The sequence below is a fragment of the Trichomycterus rosablanca genome, chromosome 4, assembly GCF_030014385.1.
Source record: "Trichomycterus rosablanca isolate fTriRos1 chromosome 4, fTriRos1.hap1, whole genome shotgun sequence".
NCBI classification, from domain to species: Eukaryota; Metazoa; Chordata; class Actinopteri; order Siluriformes; family Trichomycteridae; genus Trichomycterus; species Trichomycterus rosablanca.
The window spans coordinates 8,325,408-8,344,729 of record NC_085991.1 but is presented as its reverse complement, the minus strand read 5'-3'; the positions used below and the strand labels follow the sequence as shown (position 1 = coordinate 8,344,729).

General features: G+C 38.1%; 1 protein-coding gene across 1 annotated transcript in view; it reads right to left on the bottom strand.

Moving 5' to 3' along the window:
- The window catches only part of tnr (tenascin R (restrictin, janusin)), a 227,485-nt gene that overhangs the window by 128,040 nt on the left and 80,123 nt on the right, over nt 1–19,322 (bottom strand). Inside the window, exon 2 of the mRNA XM_062993920.1 lies at nt 6,653–6,703. The gene's annotated coding sequence lies outside the window, so the exon portion shown is untranslated. The remainder of the gene's footprint in view (nt 1–6,652; nt 6,704–19,322) is intronic.

Genomic DNA, 19,322 nt, shown 5'->3' with positions numbered 1-19,322 from the left:
GTCCTGCTCCTCTGTGTCAAAAACAAACAAAAGCAACTTTGTTGAAGATTTTTTATAATGGTGAAAACAAACCTACTATATTAACAAAGAAAAAAGTCAAGAATAAAGAAAAACAGAGTTAATAAAGCAAGACACTAGAATATAAACATACTGTAACGTTGGCAAGTATAAAGGTCACACCCACTGGACCTCTTATTGGGGACTAATATGTAAATAATTGTGTTGCTTTATGGGTTCAGTCATTGTCGTTTTACCATCGCTTTATCCTATTTAGGGTCGATGTGGGTACGATTTACTGGGCGAAAGGCAGGAAACACCCTGGATTGGGTTGCCAGTCCATCACAAAGCAAACACACACACTCATATGTTCATACATTCATACCTAAGGGGACAATTAACCTGACTGCATGTATTTGGACTGTGGGAGGAAACCGAAGCACCCGGAGGAAACCCGCACGGACACCGTGAGAACATGCAAACCCCATTCAGACTGCTCCATCTGGGAATCAAACCGAGGACCTTCTTTTTTTTCACTGCTGATTAAGGAAAGCGAGACTGACACACGCCCCCTCCGACACGTGCACAGAACCGACTGCATCTTTTCACCTGCGCGAGGCGAGTTCATATACGGATCAGCTTTGTGTACGGAGAGCCACACCCTGATCAACGCATTATCCCTTGAATCTGTGCAGGCACCATCAATCAGCCAGCAAAGGTTGGAATTGCACCAGTTATGAGGAACACGGTCCAGCTTTTCCCACCCTGTATGAACAACAGCCAATCGTTGTTTATGTAGGCGCCCAGCCGGACGGCAAAGCTGACATTCGATACGATGTATTCGAAATCCCAGCTCTGGTGTGCTAGCGTATTTTACCGCTGGGCCACCTGAGCGCCCATTTTATGTTCAATCAGACAATATTGCTTCAAATGTTGTACCCTTTGTAAATCAATAAAGTTAAATGAAAATCAATGCATGCCATCATATTGGTCATGGATGTATGGAAGCATGGTATGCAAACATGCCAAGGCAGAGAGAGAAAACTCAGAAAATTGAGAAACTTTAAAATATTAATCAAAAGCTGCTACCAATTACTAACTTGAGTACTGGAAAACAAAAGAGAGAGATAGCAAGGGAATAAAAGAACTACACTTCGAGTTGACCTATAACCCTTGTCCATTCCTGCTGGATAAAAGGTCAGGATGTTACACTTTTTCTTGTTGGACTATGTTTTTTTCATTTGGGCTATGAATTGGAAGGTTGTGGGTTTGAATCCCAGCTCTTCCATGTTGGGCCCTTGAGCAAGGCTTTTAGCTCTCTCGGTTCCAACGGCACCATACAATGGCTGATCCTGAGCTCTGACCCTATTCCGAATATCTGGCTTCCAAACAAGCTGGGATATGCAAAATAAGCATTCACATGTACTGTCCATTTTATCCATTCCATAATCCAATTGCAATTAAGTTTCCGATCACAAACTGAAAACCGACTGTTCTACTTTAGAATTCCCATCAAGACTTTAAGATTCAATTGAACAGATTATTAAATTACCCTGAATCAGCAAAGCATTCCACACACACCACAACATCATCACCTTAATTGTGTTAGTATGATGCTCCTATTCTAAAATAACTTTAGTTTTATTTGTACAGCGTGTAAAATAAGCCTTTATATTCCTTTTTTTCTTCTGGATGAGTTGTCAATGCACTTTTTGAGGAACTGCTGTAAAGCGTCCACCTCTGGAAAGATTTCCAGAAGTCCAACAGCCACGTTAGTGTCCTGCAATAATGGACCTTAGTCCGGTGTAGTCCAGAGATGGCGACTTGAGTCTGCGACTCAAGTCTGATTCGCACGTAAGTTACACACACATCAACTTCAGATTCGACTCAGACTCGTTTCAAATGACTCGTAAACAACAAGAGTCCCTAGTGTCAGCGTGTGTTAACATTATATATATATATATATATATATGTACTGTATATTTATATATATATATATATATATATATATATATATATATATATATGTACATTTTTGTTACCTCTGGATTGGAATCTCACTTAAAATAGTAAAATACCCTATGTAGTGCACTTCACAGGAACAGCTGGGGTAAACGGAATTTCTGAACCAATCAGACGTTCTGATTTAAATTTTTAGTATGAAGTGCTGTTATTTGCATTTATTCAGTTTGCGTCACACAGATGATGTGTCAATGAAACGCTTGATTGGCTTTCTAACGAGTTCGTGTTTTACTTTACAACCAGGAAAAGTTTGTAGGTTTTTAATTATAAGCACATTTACAAAATAACGGATTATATTCCTAATAGGACACACGCTTATAAATTTAATAGCATCTGGAAGAACAGAAGCTAAGGTAAGCAGTGGTTATGATTTTTTTGCTGTGTTTTGGATTTTGGCCGCTGTGCCATGATTTATCGCTTGCTTTTGTTTTGCAATGAAAACAAAACGTATCAGTTTAAGCTTTTAACTGGTACCTTCTTGTAACGGAAATTACATTCATTTGCACAATGACTAGGAAAGTAAAGGTACTAAGTAAAACTCAAAATACAGTTGCTAATCTGCTAATCTTACACCTTACATATTATTTGTTTATTTCTACACTACATTTCTAATACAATAGACCCTCGACTTACGAATTTAATTGGTTCCGAAGGGCTGTTCTTAAGTCAAAATGTTTGTTAGTTATTAAACCTATTTTTCCCATAAGAAATCATGTAAACAGAATTAATCCGTGCCAGACCTGCCAAACCAGCCAAACCACTCCCTTACCTAACCCCTCTAATGTCTTAAATGGTCTTTTTTGTTATAAATACAACTATATTTTATTTATATTTATTTATATTATATTATTTATATTTAAATCTTAAACTATAGAATAGACATTACTGAAATAAACAATAATAAACAACAATTTACAGTAGTACTGTACATAAAAAACACAGATTCAGTGCAGTACGTGTGCTGTACTATACACCATAATACATTTCCTTCTTTTTATATAAAATGTATCTACCAGAAACAACAATAACTCTCATATTTCTTTATTATTTCCTTCTTTATTTTAATAGTGTTGTATTTTGTGTAATTGCACGAAAGAAAGAATACTTTACTCAGCGATTTCCTTCTTCTCTCTCACTAACTGTCCCCTCTGTCTGATACACAGTGACAGCTACTGGCAGGAGTAATTATATAACACAACAAATAGATTTGTTAATTTTCTCGCTTTCTCTGCAGCTTCTTTGGGGACATTTTAATATTGAATTTTACAAAATATAAAGAAAACACCGGAAAAACACCGCCTGCTGTCCGAATGTTCGCTCACTGTATATATATATATTAGGGCTGTCAAACAATTAAAAAATTTAATCGCGATTAATCGCATTTAAAAAAAAAAAAAGAAAACAAGGATTTTTAAGTGAAATGTTACAATTAAAATGGTGAACACATTTTATGCTAAATGTACTAATGTTAAAAACTGCTGGGACAAGAGAAAACTGTAAGGGAGTTTTATTCACTCACATACTAGGTAGTAATACTATCCAGCAGAGACCCTTGACTTCCTATATATGTCAGATTGTAGGTTAAAATTTCTCCATCAGCAAACATTGTACTGTAGATCAGCGGTGCTTTAGGTGGGATAAGGCGTAGTTATTGTAACAGACTTTTCTGTGGTTGTATCGTGACAATGGTTTGATGGACGTTTCTACACGAAGTGAGTGTGTTTTGACCCTTTGGGGCTTCCATAGTTCATGTAATTAGCATGCTTGGCTAACGCGCTGACTCTAGCTGTGCGCTATTCGGTACCGTAACAGAAGGAGTTAATAAAGTGTTCTGCTCCCGACAATATGTGAATATACTGTGCATTTATTTCTTTATTAAGCAAGTGCATCACTACGACGCTCGGTTACATTATGTTAACAAACCGCAAATGAAAAACGGTGGCAAGTCTCAACATGAACTACGGATGACTCGCAGGGCCAAATGGAATTAGCGTTAACGGCACTATTTTTTTTAATCGCGTTAAATTGAGATCGCGTTAATGCGTTATTATCGCGTTAACTTCGACAGCCCTAATATATATATATATATATATATATATATATATATATATGTATAGAGAGAGAGAGAGAGAGAGAGAGAGAGAGACGGTTGGAGTAAACTTGTTCATGATGTCACGTGTTTCGCAAATTTCTGTTCGTAATCTGACATTTGTTCATACGTTAAGTTGAAAAAAGATCGTTTGTAACCTGAAATGTTCGTATGGTAAACCGTTCGTAACTCAAGGGTCCACTGTATATGTTTTGTGTAAATTATATTGACTCGTGACTTGACTCGAACTCTAGTCTAAAGACTTGTGACTTGACTTGGACTCGTATTTTGTGAACATCTCTGATGTAGTCTAATAGAATCCAATTATTGATTAAATTAGGTGAACTGGTTAATTGAGAAATTAGTGGGGCTACAACCTTTACACACAGGATCATACGATCTTAGATGAGCATTTTTAATGCAATAAATTAAAGTATAGTTTAAAAATTATGTTTAATTTTATGTTCAATTTAATTTGACCATCTAAAACTATTAACTGTGAGAAATATACTAATATAGAAGAAATCTAAAGTGGGTATGTACTTTTTTCGAGGCACTGTAATGTTAAATAACACGTAGTAGCGAAACCAATTAACCCCGCTGTAGAGAAAACGGATTGACTTCGCACTTTCTGCACAAGCAGCACTTTGCACGTTTCATCCGTCTTCTCTGAACTCTTGAACCGGTCGTGAGGAAATAAGTACTGTCTGACTCGTAGTAGATTTTATCTGGATCACGAGAGCTTTGATAGATAGCACTCGGCTAAATGGTTCTAACCTGTGTAGAGATGTGTGGTAGCATGACTCTGTAGACATTGTCAGGGTTGCAGAGGGGTGCTGGAACCTATCCCATCTCTTAATGGGCACACAGAAACACCCTAGACAGGGCAGCAGTCCATAAGACATCTAAGGCGACATAACCTGGGATTCGAACCCAGGACCTTCTTGCTGTGAGGTGACAGTGCTACCCATCAAGCCATTGTGCCACCCAAAACGGGGTACAGCACTGACTGGCTCCCAGAGGACATGACTCTTGTTTATTGTTTATGTACCATGCCTGTCTTGTCTCCGCCCCTGCCTCTTGATAGGCCCTCACCTTCATCGTGAGGTATACATCGTACAGGTATATATATACAGTATGTGTGTGTATATATATATATATATATATATATATATATATATATATATATATATATATATATATATACTGTATATATATATATATATATATATATATATATATATATATATATACACACACACATATTTGAAATATACCTACAATGTTTCTCTTACAATGTCATCTGATAAGCCTATCAGTGGTGCCAGTCCATCACATGGTATACACACACACACCTAGTATCTCCAATTTACCTAACTGCATGTCTTTGGACTGTGGGAGGAAAACGGAGCTCTCAGAGGAAACCCACACATACACGGGAAGAACATGCAAACTCCACCTGGTTATTGAACCCAGAACCTTCTTGCTGTGAGGCAGCGGTGCTACCCACTGAGCCAAAAACATTAAAATGATGTCTAGCAACTCTTGTACCTTCTTTAGAAAAAGGCTTTGAAGAAGTTCTGAAAAGCAGATTGTGTTCCGTCTGAAGTATGTGACTTGTATTCAAGCATAAATGTTTTACGAGGGCCTAATGTAATTTCATAACAATATTGATATATACAGATATTCTATATATTTTTTACAAGAATACATTGAATGCAATAAATACTGTTTGGTGTCAAAATGCCAAATTTATACTGTATATTTATAATGTATATCTACATTTATATTGTACTCCTTTACCACAGACATGGCCTCATAACACAAGAGACATATCGTTTTTTCTTCTTGAAGCACAAACTTGTATTCACTTTCCCATCTTTCATTAAATTTCCTCCTTCTACTTCATCTTTCTTTTTGTACATTTTGGGATTATTTGTAAATATTTCTTCTACATCGCCTCAGTTAAACGCTGATGTGGAAACACTGTTATCTAGTGGCGGGATGTGGTCACTTTTCGAGTCACAAAATCAGCATGCATTGTGGGAGATGCAGTATACAGTGTATTGTAAGACGATCATACGTCTTTTAAGCTCTTGTGGGCCACATAAAATGACGTGGCGGGCCGGTTTTGTCCCGCGGGTCTTGAGTTTGACACCTGTTCTAGACTTTTCTTAGACATTCACTTCCAACTCTGCGAGAGTGAAGCCCTGCGATGTAATGACAGCCAGTGTTTTTGAGTCTCACCTGATTTGCCCCAAAACTGATCAGAGGCTGTTATTGTGATATAATAATTTAATTTAAAAAATACAATCATTTAATAATTAAAAGTGTCGAACTATAAGAAAATCTTTGTAGCACCTACATAATGTTACTTTGTTTTTGTCATTGCATAAAATACAGGTTAATACTATTTTAATATATAAAAAATGTAATAATAATAATTTATTTTTTAAAAAGAATAAGGAAAAGAATAAAAACAAGATGTGTTTGCATAGTAAACAAACCTAAAATATTAAGAAAAAAAATAGTGAATTAACTTACATTTTCTGTTTTAGATGATTGATGACTTCATATGTTGAAAAGCTTCTGATTCTGTAAATACAAAAAAAATACAAATAATTAAAATTAAATTACAATTCAGACTTGTTAACAATGGCCAATTTACTAAAATGAATCACACTAAATAATTGAATTAAACAAGACTTGCTTAATCTTGCTAAATACAACAAAAAAGTCAGTAAACCACAAAGCATGGTACATTTCAGCATTATAATGAGCACCACACAATGAGGGTCTTTGACTTCCAACAGAGAACAAGGGCCTAGTGGTTAAGGTACTGGACTAGTAATCAAAAGGTCACTGTTTCAACCCCTACCACTGCCAGGTTGTCACTGTTGGGCCCTTGAGCAAGACCCTTAACCCTCAACTGCTTAGATAGCATACTGTCACACAACTGGATAAAAAGTGTCTGCTAAATGCTCACTCACTTTCTTAACAGCATATCCAATCAAGGCTTTTCAATGGGCGCAAGGCACACAGTAACACCCTGGACAGGGCACCAGTCCATCGCAGGGCAGAGACACTTATACACACATCCATTCACCTATAGGGCAATTCAGTGTCTCCAATTAACCTGACTTGGACTGTGGGAGGAAACCGGGGCTCCCGGAGGAAACCCACTCAGACACGGGGAGAACATGTATTAAATATTATTTATAGCATTTAGCAGATTCTTATATCCAAATAATTGAGAGTTACATGTTTTGCTTAGGAGCCCAACTGTGGCTCTTGCCCAGTTGTGATACTTGTCCAGTACCTACCACTTCCCTACAAACAACTTGGTTATTAAGTCCAATATTACACTGAACTGGATTACAGGATGGCACGGTGGCTCAGTGGGTAGCACTGTCGCCTCACAGCAAGAAGGTCTTGGGTTTGATCCCCAGGCCGGGCGGTCCGAGTCCTTTCTGCGCAGAGTTTCCTCCGGGAGCTCCGGTTTCCTCCCACAGTCCCAAAAAATGAAGTCAGGTTAATTGGAGACACTATAGGGGTGTTACTGTGTACCTTGCGCCCACTGAGGTTGGATCATGGTTGGAGGGACCTAACAATGAATTCTCCACACTGCCTTGGCCCCCAAATTCGGAGCTGCTATATGAAGGATGTTCACCACCTCGTGAAGCCCTTTCAAAGCCGGTAAAGCAACCCGTTATTAGTCAGGTGTTCCTAATCCAGTAATCGTTAATTAACCGCTGGATTCAACATGTTTATGCAAACATACTTTAATAATAAATACTTGCTCCCTAATTGTATTGTGTTGAAGGCTTCTCACTGTTCATACTTCATTGCTTAAGTAGATTGGGGTTTAGCTTATTAGGACTAAAGACCTGTCGTTTGTTTGTACGTGAACATGGAGCTCTGTACTTTATCGGCCTCATCAGTGTTCTCAGACTGCATTACAGAAATATAATTATTAGCCCATGCTACAGAAAACTAAACTGACAGGAAGGTTTTTTTGTTCTATTCGAGCTGCAACGATCACATTCACGAGTGCTTGTACTATCGATGGCTGGAGGCAATGTGATCTGGGTTTATGTTCTTTTAGATTATGATTTGTTCATAGTGGGTAATGAGCACATACTATTCAGAGGTGCTGGTACGTGACTGGCATGCAAATGTCGAATTCAGGTGCTAAACACATGACGTCTAAACTGAACTAGAGAATGTTCCTGAAATGTGACCAAAAAGGTGCACAGTATTTACTCATCAATTTACTTATCAATCAATTTTTATTAAATGTACTTTTATTAAACCCTAACCCACCTCTTTTATTAAATAATAATAATAATAATAATAGTAATAATAATATTATTTTTATTATCTACACATTATAGCCAATTTGTGACCTGCAAATTATTTATTTATTTATTCTTTTTTATTTTTTTTTATTTTTAAAGAAAAACATTGTCTTATGTAACAATCTCTAAACTGTAACCACAAAATCTGTGCACAATATTTATCTTCAATTTAGTCACTTTATCAAATAAATTAATTTTCATAATTTTATATTTATTTAAGAAGAAAAAACATCTTATTTAAAATAAATAAATAAATAAAAAATGCCCACCTATCTTTCTATTATTTACTTAACAGCAAACAATTCCTAAAATGTAACCAAAAATTTTGTGCACAGTATTTATTCATTAATTCGGCCACGTATTAAATATACATTTTTGGCCATACAGTGATCTGAGAATTAAAATTTTATTTATTTAATTATTTCTCTTTTTTTTTATAATTGTTTTGTAAATAAAAAAGGGTAATCCATTCTGCACACCCATTATTGAAAATGTTTTACACTACAGCTAAACAGCAAACAGTTTCTAAAAGGTCTAAAAGGTGTTTTCCAAAAAAAAACATTGTCTTATGAAAAGCAAACAATACATATATATATATATATACAGTTGGGGAAATAAGTATTTGATCCCCTGCTGATTTTGTAAGTTTACCCCCTTACAAAGACTTGAACAGTCTATAATTTTTATGGAAGGTTTATTTTAACAGTGAGAGACAGAATATCAACAAAAAATCCAGAAAAAAAACATTAAATAAAAGTTATAAATTAATTTGTATTTAATTAAGGGAAATAAGTATTTGATCCCCTACCAACCAGCAAGAATTCTGACCCCCACAGACCGGTTATGTGCCCATGAGGCACACAAATTAGTCCTGTCCCTGTATAAAAGACTCCTGTCACAGAATCAGTTTCTTCCATTCAAATCTCTCGACCACCATGGGCAAGACCAAAGAGTTATCAAAGGACGTCAGGGACAAGATTGTAGACCTGCACAAGGCTGGAATGGGCTACAAGACCATCAGCAAGAAGCTTGGTGAGAAAGAGACCACTGTTGGTGCGATAATTTGAAAATGGAAGAAATACAAGATCACAGTCAATCACCCTCACTCTGGAGCTCCATGCAAGATCTCACCTGGTGGGGTAAGAATGATTCTGAGAAAGGTGAGGTCAGTCCAGAATTACACGGGAGGAGCTTGTCAATGATCTCAAAGGAACTGGGAGCACAGTCACCAAGAAAACCATTAGTAACACACTTCGCCATAATGGATTGAGATCCTGCAGTGCCCGCAAAGTCCCTTTGCTCAAGAAGGCTCATGTACAGGCCCGTCTGAAGTTTACCAATGAACACCTGAATGATTCAGAGAAAGCTTGGGAGAATGTGATATGGTCAGATGAGACCAAAATTGAGCTCTTTGGCATCAACTCCACTCGCCGTGTTTGGAGGCAGAGAAATGCCCGGTGGGGATGGTGTTCTTGGTGTCATATCCAGCATTTCTCTGCTCCCAGCTCCCTTGAGATCATTGACAAGCTCCCCCGTGTAATTCTGGACTGACCTCACCTTTCTCAGAATCATTCTTACCCCACCAGGTGAGATCTTGCATGGAGCTCCAGAGCGAGGGTGATTGACTGTGATCTTGTATTTCTTCCATTTTCGAATTATCGCACCAACAGTGGTCTCTTTCTCACCAAGCTTCTTGCTGATGGTCTTGTAGCCCATTCCAGCCTTGTGCAGGTCTACAATCTTGTCCCTGACGTCCTTTGATAGCTCTTTAGTCTTGCCCATGGTGGTCGAGAGATTTGAACGGAAGAAACTGATTCTGTGACAGGAGTCTTTTATACAGGGACAGGACTAATTTGTGTGCCTCATGGGCACATAACCGGTCTGTGGGGGTCAGAATTCTTGCTGGTTGGTAGGGGATCAAATACTTATTTCCCTTAATTAAATACAAATTATATATATATATATATATACTTCATATATAATATAAAATATATATATATATACATATATATATATTCATTATATATTAATTAATACACACACTAACCAGCAAACAACTTTTAAAATGCAACCAAAAGAACTGCACAGAATTTACTTCTTATTTAATTTGGTGGCCACTGTAATCAAATATACATTCTTGCCCATACAGTGACCTGACAATTTTAAATATATATATTTTTTTAATTGAATTGTCTTATTTACAATGAAAAATGATAATTAAATTTTGCACACCTCTTTAATGTTTTATCAAATATACATTTTTGCCCATATAGTGACCTGAGAATTGTATTTTTTTAAATGTTTCCATCTCTTATTAAAAAATCTGCTTTTTTCTCTCCTAAAAAAAAAAAAACAATAAAAAAATCAAAAATCACATACACTTTTATCAAATGCACACTTTTGCCCACCTCTCTTTCAACTATAAAAACATAAATAAACAAAAAAGACAAAAAAGAAATAGAAAACTAAAACTAAGTAGCAAACATCATTAAAATATAACCAAAAAATCGTGCAGAGTATTTACTCATTAATTTTCCAATATTTATTAAATATACATTCGTGCCCATACAATGCCTTGTGAATTTTATTTCTTTTTATTCATTAAAACAAATCTTATTTAAAATTAGAAAGGTAAATCATTTTTGCCAATTTATCTTTTAAAATAAAAAAATCTTATTTTTATGCTACAGCTAAGCAGCAAACAATCTCTAAAATGTAACCAAGAAACTGTGCACAGTATTTACTTAATTTTATTTTTTATTTATTTTTTAAGAAAAACATTGTATTATTTAAAATAAAAAGATAAATCTATTTTGTAATTCTAAAAATTTAATTCAAGAGTTTGGAGTGTTTTTGTTTAAATGTAAAATTAAACAGTTCAGTTTTAGATCAAATTGTATGTGGAACAATAATGTTCCGGTGCTTTTTACCTTTTTTAGACTCTGGCTTTGTTTGTTATGCAGAAATACGAATATTACCGCACTTGCTCTGTGGTATCCTTGGAAAGCAGCGATAAAATAATATCAATATTACCTGTGCGCCGCTTGTGCGGATAGGAATGGGCTTTTTGTGATTTCATGCGTAGACGATATCTCAGTGAACGCAATGCTATGCCCGTGCATACAGTAATGATCTATAAACACTTTCACACTTGCTATTATCACACAGCCGTATCACAGGGTGGTTAAATGACCATGATTCTGCGATGATAACAATAATAGAAAGTGTTTTTTGAGGTAAGATAAAGCCAGACAAAGTAATCCAATCAAACTGCAAAACCAGCCCACGAATTGGCCGCGGGCCACGGATGAAAAGTGGAAGCGAGGTGGTCTATCTGAAGGGCGTTCTGAAGAAACAAGCCTCATTTACCCGAGCATCAGTAAGTAGCTCGGGTAGCTAATTGAAGAACATAGCTAAGGGCTATCATATTGTAAACATCACCTTCTTGGATTAGATATTGAATATGTATTTTTCTTCCCTGTGGCTACTTAAAATTGGTTGTATCAGTGATGTAAGACGAGGAGAAAAAGTCGATGGATTTGCACTGATGTGGACCAAGGTTCATTTTCCAAGTGGCGTATACAGATGTGGCCAAGGATGTCTTTTTTTCTTTAGTTCTTTCGTTACGGATGCCTCCATGCATGGGATTTATAGTCAAAAGATAATAACGCAAGATAGCCAGATACACTATATGTTCAAAAAATGCTATGTTATATAATTATAGTCACATGACTATCCTTAAAGAGTTTTAACCAATGGTTAGATGCACTATTCTGCCAATACATGTTATGGTATATACTGTATCTATAGTCACGTGACAATCATTAAAGAGTTCTAACCAATGATTAGATGCACTATTTGGACAATAAATGCTGTTATATATTCATAGTCACATGACAATCAATTACCCAAAAGATGGCCAGATAAACTATATATATATATATATATACAGTACAGGCCAAAAGTTTGGACACACCAGCCAAAAGTTTGGACACACCTTCTCTTCAATGTTTTTTCTTGATAATTTTATTTTCTACATTGTAGATTAATACTGAAGACATCCAAACTATGAAGAATTATGTAGTGAACCAAAAAGTGTTAAACAAACCAGAATATGTTTTATATTTTACCAACTCTACCTCTGCACAACCCAACTGATGGTCTCAAACACATTAAAAAAGCAACAAATTCCAAAAATTCACTCTAGACAAGGCACAAACATTCATTGAAAACCATTCCAGGTGGAAACCTAATAAAGCTGGTTGAGAAAATTTCAAAGAGTGTGCAAATCTGTCATTAAAGCAAAAGATGGCTACTTTGAAGAATCTAAAATATAAAACATATTCTGGTTTGTTTAACACTTTTTTGTTTACTACATAATTCCATATGTGTTCCTTCATAGTTTGGACGTCTTTAGTATTAATCTACAATGTAGAAAATTAAAAAAAAATTAAGAAAAACCACAGGAATGAGAAGGTGTGTCCAAACTTTTGGCCTGTACTGTATATATATATATATATATATATATATATATATATATATATATATATATATATATATATACACACACACACAACACAGTATATACACCGATCAGCCATAACATTAAAACCACCTCCATGTTTATACACACACTGTCTATTTTATCAGCTCCAACTACCATATAGAAGCACTTTGTAGTTTTACAATTACTGACTGTAGTCCATCTGTTTCTCTGCATGCTTTGTTAGCCCCCTTTCATGCTGTTCTTCAATGGTCAGGACCCCCACAGGACCAGAGCAGGTATTATTTGGGTGGTGGGTCATTCTCAGCACTGCAGTGACACTGACATGGTGGTGGTGTGTTAGTGTGTGTTGTGCTGGTATAAGTGGATCAGACTTCTTGTCACTGCTGGACTAAGAATAGTCCACCAACCAAAAATATATCCAGCCAACAGCGCCCCGTGGGTAGCGTCCTGTGACCACTGATGAAGGTCTAGAAGATGACCAACTCAAACAGCAGCAATAGATGAGCGATCGACTCTGACTTTACACCTACAAGGTGGACCAACTAGGTAGGTGTGTCTAATAGAGTGGACAGTGAGTGGATACAGTATTTAAAAACTCTCATACCAGCACAACACACACTAACACACCACCAACATGTCAGTGTCACTGCAGTGCTGAGAATGATCCACCACCTAAATAATACCTACTCTGTAGTGGTCCTGACCATTGAAGAACAGTGTGAAAGGGAGCTAACAAAGCATGCAGAGAAACAGATGGACTACAGTCAGTAATTGTAGAACTACAAAGTGCTTCTATATGGTGAGTGGAGCTGATAAAATGGACAGTGAGTGTAGAAACTGGTCCATATCCGACATCGCAATTCATCCCAAAAGGCTGAAGGTCAAGGCTCTGTGCAGATTTAACTTAATAATTGGGCTGTACAGTGGATACAGAAAATATCTGAGGTACTGTAGAGAAGATGGTGTATGTATTAAAAAATAAATGATAATTTATACTAAGAAACTAGTAGTACAAAAACGTCTGATCTTTTAGTTAGGCAGCAAGGCCATGTTTTAATGGTAGCGGTAAATGCATGAAGCATTACATGTATAAAAGCTGTTAAAAAGGGTTCACCAGCGCATCATTAGCAGAAGTCTTAAATGGGTTTTTGATCAGTGGGTGGTTACAGTGCAGAGAGAGAGTGAATTCAAAATGCAGTAAAATTTAATGTGCATTAACAACGATTTTAACTAAACCATTATTGCATATATACACCAACTAGGCATAACATTATGACCACTGACAGGTGAAGTGAATAACACTGATTATCTCTTCATCACGGCACCTGTTAGTGGGTGGGATATATTAAACAGCAAGTGAACATATTATCCTCAAAGTTGATGTGTTAGAAGCAAGAAAAATGGACAAGCGTAAGGATTTGAGCGAGTTTCACAAGGGTTAATTTGTGATGGCTAAAGACTGGGTCAGAGCATCTTCAAAACTGCACCTCTTGTGGGGTGTCAGTATCTATCAAAAGTAATCCAAGGAAGGAACAGTGGTAAACCGACGACAGGGAAGTTAATGCTGGTTCTGATAGAAAGGTGTCAGAATACACAGTGCATCACAGTTTGTTGTGTATGGGGCTGCATAGTCACAGACCAGTCAGGGTGCCCATGCTGACCCCTGTCCATTACCTAAAGTGCCAACAATGGGCACAGGAGCATCGGAACTGGACCACAGAGCAATGGAAGAAGGGGGCGTGGTCTGATGGTATGGTATGATGCTTTGGGCAATGTTCTGCTGAGAAACCTTGGATCCTGCCATCCATGTGGATGTTACTTTGACATGTACCACTTATCTAAGCATTGTTGCAGACCATGTACACCCTTTCATGGAAACGGTATTCCCTGATGGCTGTGGCCTCTTTCAGCAGGATAATGGCCCCTGAAGGTGTGCTGTTGTATCTGGCACCAAGATATATTATATATTACCCTTAAAATAGTCAGACACTGCAGTCAACACACAATGACATTTATTATTTTTGGCCAATTTTATATTGTTCTGTTTCTCACCAACAGTCTGAGTGAATTAGACGCAGTACAGGATATAAATAACCAGTGAGTCAGCGACACAATCAGTGATCTCCACTCAGATGCCTGTCGAATCTCATGCTGGCAATTAGGACTATGAGCAGCTAGATTCTTGCTGGTCTAATTCTTGGCGCATTCCCCAGGGAATTAAAAATCTTTTTTCAATGATCTACAAGGACACAAGCAGGACGTTTCTGATGCCCTGTCAGACCTCTCTACCTCTCCCATCTCAGAAGATATAATGCTGTTGTACATATACAATATACGTACACCGATCAGCTATAACATTAAAACCACCTCCTTGTTTCTACACTACACTTACCATATAGAAGCACTTTGTAGTTCTACAATTACTGACTGTAGTCCATCTGTTTCTCTGCATGCTTTGTTAGCCACCTTTCACCCTGTTCTTCAATGATCAGGACTCTCCCAGGACCACTATAAAGCAGGTATTATTTAGGTGGTGGATCATCCTCAGCACTGCAGTGACACTGACATGGTGGTGGTGTGTTAGTGTGTGTGTTGTGCCCTGGACTGAGAATAGTCCACCCACCAAAAAAACATCCAGCCAATAGCGCCCTGTGACCACTGAAGAAGGTCTAGAAGATGACCAACTCAAACAGCAGCAATAGATGAGTGATCGTCTCTGACTTTACATCTACAAGATGGACCAACTAGGTAGGAGTGTCTAATAGAGTGGACACTGAGTGGACACGGTATTTAAGAACTCCAGCAGCGCTGCTGTGTCTGATCCACTCATACCAGCACAACACACACTAACACACCGCAGTGCTGAGAATCATCCACCACCTAAATGATACCTGCTCTGTAGTGGTCCTGTGGGGGTCCTGACCATTGAAGAACAGCATGAAAGGAGGCTAACAAAGCATGCAGAGAAACAGATGGACTACAGTCAGTAATTGTAGAACTACAAAGTGCTCCTATATGGTAAGTGGAGCTGATAAAATGGACAGTGAGTGTAGAAACAAGGAGTGTAGAAACAACTAGGAGCAATGACGTCTCGACCACAAAGCTTTACAGTACCCAACCGTGGTTCACAGAAGGAAACAGCTTAGTGCTGACAGCGTGCAGTCTACAAAAATAGCAATTTGGAGGCAGTTGCATCCAAATTTGTGGCAGCAGTCTGGCAGCAGTTATTTTCTTTTTTCTTCCTAATTCCCCAGATGAACAGAACAAAGTCTGTTGTATGAAGAATTGGGTTCATAAATTTGCTTTTAAAGTACCGGAATTGGGGCGGCACGGTGGCTCGGTGGGTAGCACTGTCGCCTCACAGCAAGAAGGTCCTGGGTTCGATCCCCGTGTCTGCGTGGGTTTCCTCCGGGAGCTCCGGTTTCCTCCCACAGTCCAAAAACATGCAGTCAGGTTAATTGGAGACACTGAATTGCCCTATAGATGAATGGGTGTGTGTATTTGTGTCTGCCCTGCGTTGGACTGGCGTCCCGTCCAGGGTGTTACTGTGTGCCTTGCGCCCATTGAAAAGCTGGGATAGGCTCCAGCATCCCCCGTGACCCTAATTGGATAAGCAGTTAAGAAAGTTAGTACCGGAATTGGTCCATACCGAACCTTAAGCTCAACCTTGAACTTACTAACACCCTGGAATGAATGTGATTCCCCACAGTCATGGTTTTACACTGTCCATTTAATTAGCTCCACTTACCATATAGAAGCACTTTGTAGTTCTACAATTACTGACTGTAGTCCATCTGTTTCTCTGCATGCTTCTCTTTGCATCTAGCGAGCATAACTGGCAGTGCCTGCAGCAGACACGTCTCTGCTAGGGCGGGATGACCGGACTATATGAGTGGGGTCTTGAAATGCTGTCTAAGGACCCTTATTGGCAGATACAGAGGCGCCTGTGCAGAGTGCATAGGTAAAAAAGGGTTCCGCTAAGGCCTGCGCACGGGTGGGAGGAGGCGTGAGCACCCTTTGTACCCCCATTAACCATGGACCATTCACATCCATGCATTCCATGCATTGACTCTACAATGATAAAGACATGCTAATATGTATTTATTGGTCTCTTTATCAGAGGTGTCCCTACATTTGCAGCTATAACAGTCCTTTCCCCCTTTGGAAGCATTTTTTTTGTGTTAATGAGAATCTGTGTACATTTTAAAAAGTGATTTGAACCCTTGGCAGCTGGTGGCTGCTCCACGTTGCCTCTTAGTGTGAATTAGTGCATGTGATAAAAAAAAAAAAAAAAGTGTAAAGTGCCGTAGGTTCTCTGCTCTCGTGTGTGTGTGTGTGTGTGTGTGTGTGTGTGTGTGTGTGTGTGTGTGTGTGTGTGTGTGTGTGTGTGTGTGTGTGTGTGTGTGTGTGTGTGTGTGTGTGTGCTGGGATTAAAAATTATCGTGTGTAAAAAGCAGAGTTGGGATTCACAGCAATTTACTAATTGCATTTCAAAATTCATATAGGGTTTACTTTATTCTGTCTCCTCCCCTGCCTGCTGATTTGCCCACAAGTCATGATCCACAGCAGTTCCTTGTTTTTCGATTCTTACCATGAGTAAGTAACTCTTGTGTTGTGACGTGTGTGGGATGTTTTTATAGTTGTCAGACAGACAGAGACAGACAGACAGACCTTTTGTGTTTTGTTTTTCTACTAAGACTTAAGTGTTTATTCATAGTTCTATTTGTGCTATAGTTAGCCCTAGTCTTTATGTAGTCCTTGTTATAGTCATAATCATAGTCTAGTCCTTGTCTTTGTCCTTGTTTCCCATTGTGTCAGGTCCTTGGTGTCTGTTAGTGTTATCCATTAGCATTAGATTAGATTAGATTAAACTGTATTGTAATTGTGCAGAGCACAGGTACAGAGCTGATGAAATGCAGTAGCATCTAAACAGGAGTGCAATAAGATAATGCTGATTGTACAGTGTTGTAACGCTATGTGGGCTAGACGGACAGGAGGGGCGGACACAAACGCAGAGATGTGTAAACAACAGATTTAATATAACAAAAGACAGGACTAAACAGACCAACAGGATTAAACAGACTAACAGGACTAAACAGACTGGACAGGACTAAACAGACTAACAGGCTAAACAGACCAACAGGATTAAACAGACTAACAGGACTAAACAGACTGGACAGGACTAAACAGACTAACAGGATTAAACAGACTAACAGGACTAAACAGACTGGACAGGACTAAACAGACTAACAGGCTAAACAGACTAACAGGATTAAGGACTAAACAGACTAAACAGAACTAAACAGACTAAACAGGCTAACGGACAGGCTAATACACACAGGCTAACAAACAAGGACTAAGCTAACAGACAGGGGCTGAACAGTGACTAAACTAAACAGGCTAACAAAGCTACACAGGCTAAACAGACTAACCAGGTTAAACAGAGCAGACAGAGCAAACAGGGCAAACAGAGCAAACAGAGCAAACAGACAGAGTGACCAGGAGCAAACAGACAGACAGAGTGACCAGGAGCAAACAGACAGACAGAGTGACCAGGAGCAAACAGACAGAGTGACCAGGAGCAAACAGACTGAGTTACTCTGAAATAATCTCCAACCAGCCTTTCCCTGAGCCTCTCCTAAATAGTAGCAGCTGGGGCTAATTAGCCCCAGCTAACCAATCAGGAGAGGGAGGCTGGCTGGAGACTGGGGAGAGAAGGGCGTGGCACACTGGAGCACAGGATCACCCTGAGGCTCCAAGCGTGACAAGTGTATAGTAATAAATAGAGTATATATGTATAGCAAATATATACAATATATACATTATTGTTTGCGCTAGTATGAAAAAAAAAAATTTTTTTAAAATATATACAGTATATATATATATATATATATACAGTGTATCACAAAAGTGAGTACACCCCTCACATTTCTGCAGATATTTAAGTATATCTTTTCATGGGACAACACTGACAAAATGACACTTTGACACAATGAAAAGTAGTCTGTGTGCAGCTTATATAACAGTGTAAATTTATTCTTCCCTCAAAATAACTCAATATACAGCCATTAATGTCTAAACCACTGGCAACAAAAGTGAGTACACCCCTAAGAGACTACACCCCTAAATGTCCAAATTGAGCACTGCTTGTCATTTTCCCTCCAAAATGTCATGTGATTTGTTAGTGTTACTAGGTCTCAGGTGTGCATAGGGAGCAGCTGTGTTCAATTTAGTAGTACAGCTCTCACACTCTCTCATACTGGTCACTGAAAGTTCCAACATGGCACCTCATGGCAAATAACTCTCTGAGGATTTTAAAAGACGAATTGTTGCGCTACATGAAGATGGC